Genomic DNA, 4,843 nt, shown 5'->3' on the forward strand with positions numbered 1-4,843 from the left:
GTGTGTGTGTGTGTGTGTGTGTGTGTGTGTGTGTGTGCGTGCGTGTGTGTGCGTGCGTGCGTGTGTGTGTGTGTGTGTGTGTATACGACGGACTTCTTTCAGTTTCCGTCTACCAAATCCACTGACTTTTCTTTCTCTCGCACTATTCTTTTCCTTTTCTCTGGACTATTTCCTCTTACCTCTTTCTGCCGAAGAGCCATGTTTGGCTCTTTTTTTCCCTGTTTTTACTGTTTTGGTTGTTATTTTTTATTTGTCTATACACACACACATACACACACACACACACGCATATATATATATAGAGAGAGAGAGGGGAGTGAGAGATGAGATGAAGGCAGAAAGACAGACAGCCCTACACAAATTCATTAGAAATTTATTAGAAACGATTCTACTGAGCAGAATATGAAGATGGAGAAGAATTGTGAGATAAATGAGGATTTCGGGAAGAGAGTGAGGAGAGAGGAGAGGGAAGAAAAAGGTGTGTAAGAGGCAGCAGTAGTGGGAGGAGGAGGGTCAGCGACAGTAAAATTGCGAAATAAAAAGTTGGCTAAGATCAGGAAGCGACATTTTTGTCTCAGAATTTAGAGATTGTTAAATAAAATTGTCTTGGAATCTCGCTGAAAATTGCTACTCATCTGGTTGTTCCTAATCTGTTGCTGGAATTGCTGCTGCTGTTGTTGCTGTTACAACTGTAGTAGTAGTAGTAGTAGTAGTAGTAGTAGTAGTAGTAGTAGTAGTAGTAGTAGTAGCAGCAGCAGCAGCAGCAGCAGCAGCAGCAGCAGCAGCAGCAGCAGCAGCAGTAGTAGTAGTAGTAGTAGTAACAGCAACAGTGGCAGCAACGGCAGCAGTGGCAAGTGGCAAGTGGCAGTTGTAATGGTGGCAGTGGTAATGGTGGCAGTGGTAATGGTGGCAGTGGTAATGGTGGCAGTGGTAATGGTGGCAGTGGTAATGGTGGCAGTGGTAATGGTGGTGGTGGTTGTAGGTGTCGGTCGTGGTGGCGGTGGCAGTAGCAGCATTAATGGGCGTCTGCTGCAGTGAACCCTTTGTCATTTAACCTTGCTTTTTAGCCCTAATGGAGAAGGCCTTTAATCAAAGGATATTCCAGACAGTGTCCATTCCATCTGATAATATCAATGCACACACATTCTTATAAAGATTGTAGGATGTTATTTGAGAAACCTTTGTCCGCCACTTCTTGCAGTTCGAGTGACTTGAGAGAGGGGGCCTCACTATTGCTGTTTAGCAGCAGGTTATCCAATAGAGTAGACCTGTGATAAAAGGCGTTCCATCCATGACCGTGCTGTTTTTATGTTTACTGAGGAATACATTATCCATTTTTCAAAGATTGTACATTGTTTCTCAACCATTTTTATTTTATATCTATGGAACACTTTGCGTCAAGACATCGATAAAATAATTACCAGGCTTGAAAAGAAAATAAGTATTGAGGTCGATTAGTTCGACTAAAATCCCTCAAGACCGTGCCCCAGCATGACCGCAGTCAAATGACTGAAACAGATAGATAGATAGATAGATAGATAGATAGATAGATAGATAGATAGATAGATAGACATGTACATACGTGCGTGTACATGTATGCTTGTATGTATATATGTATGTGTACATACATAGTACAGAATTGTCCTTAAAGAAGATATATGCATTTTTCTGGAACACTATTGAATTTTTCATAAAGGATTAACATTTATTCTTGAAATTCTTTATTTGAAAAATACGTGGGAATCGGTGAGTCAGAAGGTAAACCAACCATGGCAATAAAACCATTCTTAAAATGTGTGGAAATCGGAGTGGTGAGAGGAATCTACATGTCTAAATATTGGTTTCAAATTTTAACAGAAGGCCAGCAATTTTCGGGGAGTAGGATACTTGTTAACAATGACCCCAGCGGTCAACTGGTACATATTTATCGACCCCGAAAGGAAGAAAAACCAAGTCGACCTGGACAGAATTTTGACCTCAAAACATAAAGACGGATGGAATGCCGCCAAACATTTTGCCCGGTGTGCTAACGATTCTGCCAGCTCGCTGCCTTACATATCTAAATACTTATTTATTTATTGCCCACGGGGATCTAAACATAGAGGGGACAAACAAAGGATTAAGTCGATTACATCGCCTCCAATGTGTAATTGATACTTATTTAATCGACCCCGAAAGGATGAAAGGCAAAGTCGACCTAGGTGTAACGGCAGACGAAATACCGCTAAGCATTTTGCCCGGTGTGCTAACGATTCTGCCAGCTCGCCGCCCTAAAATATCTAAATATTGGAACTGCAATACAGAGATGTAGAAATGAAAGAGTTGCGATGATCGCCAGCTTATTTGTATTTCCCATAGTCTAGAAAATTCTGAACTTTGTCATGGCAGCACTTCAAGAAACTCAATATTTTTGTTTTTTATCAACAGAGGAATACGTAAAGAGATAATGAGAACGTCCGTCTTATGGGCATTCCAAATAACATTGGTCATTAGCAAAACATCATTTCTCACGATCCCTCAGGGAGGAAAGAAGTCGCAACTAAGAAAGAGGTGTGGCTAGATTGCATCCATGCTACTGCAAGCAATTTTCAGAAGGTCGAAACAACTGTGGCAGATGGACATTCATCATTACGACTCCTTCCGTCTGACCAAAGTTTTCATTTGCCTCGAGTGTGCCATGCATATGTATATGTACGTATCTGCGTGTATACAATCGTACACACACACACACACACACACACACACACACACACACACACACACACACACACACACACACACACACACACACACACACATGTATATTTTTTTATCATTTATCTTTTACTTGGGCACCACCTTGAAGGATTTTTAGTCGAATGAATCAACTCCAGTAATTATTTTTGTTTGAAGACTGGTACTTATTTTATCGATCTCTTTTGCTGATCCACCGTGTTACAGTTCTCAAGCAGTGGTAATGGGGGGAGAACAGACAGACACAAAGACGCACGCACGCACACGCACACACACACACACACACACTCATGCACACACACACACACACACACACACACAACAGTCTTTTCAGTTTCCGTCTACCAAACCCACTCACAAGGCTTTGGCTGGCCCGCGGCAACAGAAGACACTTGCCGAAGGTTCCACACCGTGGGACTGAATCCGTATTCATGTGGTAGGGAAGCAAACTTCTTACCACACAGCCACGCTGAATGCATACACACAGATACATATAAATATTCCTGACATCATGAAGTGCTGGCAGGAGCATTTTAGTCGACTATTAAATAGGGCTTCAACAATTTCTCCTGAAACTCTGGACTGTATCCCACAGATTCCATTTTTGAGGCAAAATCAGAGAAGTCTTCAAGTGTTGACAATATCCCCCTAAGAAGTCTGTAAATATTGTTGTGTGTCTCTAGACCAGTGATTCTTAACCAGGGTCCACATGGCCCTCGGGGATCCACATAAGAATTTGATGCAAAAATTTATGTGCAGTAAATGGTTATACTTCTAAAATAACCAAAATATTTCAACAATTTTTAAAAATGCAATTCCTAATGTTTAATTATAAAACTATAATGAGACTTTTTAAAACATCGAATAAGTGCAGGCATGGCTGTGTGGTAAGAAGCTTGCTTCCCAACCACATTGTTCAGTGTTCAGTCCCACTACGTAGAACTTTGGGCAAGTGTCTTCTTCTATAGCCTCGGGCCGACCAAAGCCTTGTGAGTGAATTTGGTAGACGGAAACTGAAAGAAGCCCGTCGCATGTGTGTGTGTGTGTGTGTTTGTCCCTACCACCGCTTCACAACCCGTGTTGATGTGTTTATGTCACCATAACTTAGCGGTTCGGCAAAGGGGCCCTATAGAATAATTAAGCTTTAAAGAAATAATTACTGGGGTCAATTCCTTCAGCTAAAAATTCTTCAAAGCGGTGCTCCAGCATGGCCGCAGTCAAATGACTGAAACAAGTAAAAGATGAAAATAAATAAAAGATCGATCATTTATCAGGGTCCAAAAGAGTTAAATAGAATTCAAAGAGGTCCATAGCAAAAAAAAAAAAATGTTGAGAACCGCTGCTTTAGGCAATGCTGGCAATGTAGTAACTTTCCCCAACAATGCCGGGATATGTTGATCGTCACTATTTACAGGCAGAGGGATGAGCAACAGGACTGGACAATGTTGGAGAACTCCCTTTCTCTCAATTGTAATGAATAGCAAATATACTGTCGAAGAAATTGTAAAAAAAAAATATGGAATATTGCATTTCGTCCATCTTTACGTTCCGAGTTCAAATTCCGCCAGGGTCGACTTTGCCTTTCTTCTTTTCGGGGTCGATAAAATAAGTACCAGTTACGCACTGGGGTCGATGTAATCGACTAGTCCCCCCTCCCCAAACTTCAGGCCTTTTACCTTTAGTAGAAGAGATTACTATTCCTATTAATTCGGTCAGATGGTTTCGTCAAGTGACCAATTTTAATTATTTATACTTTACAGAATGTATTGAGTATTCCGTTGCTCTATTAAATTAAGCTCTGTGTGTGTGTGTGTGTGTGTGTGTGTGTGCGCGCACACACACACACACACGCGCACGCACACACACACACGCACGCACACACACGCACACACACACACGCACACACACGCACACACACACACACACACACACTCACGTTCCCTTCTATTTTTTATTATTCGAAATTTTCCTGTAAGGAAGGAGCTGGTTTCTAATAAAGCTACAAAGCTCCTTCATTGGAAACGTGTCACATTTTAAACTTGAGAAGAGTCTTGCACAGTTTTAAAAAATTCCATTTACGGATTGTACGTATTTGTAAAGCGCGTGTTAA

Source organism: Octopus bimaculoides, chromosome 16 (genome assembly GCF_001194135.2).
Source record: "Octopus bimaculoides isolate UCB-OBI-ISO-001 chromosome 16, ASM119413v2, whole genome shotgun sequence".
Lineage (NCBI taxonomy): Eukaryota > Metazoa > Mollusca > Cephalopoda > Octopoda > Octopodidae > Octopus > Octopus bimaculoides.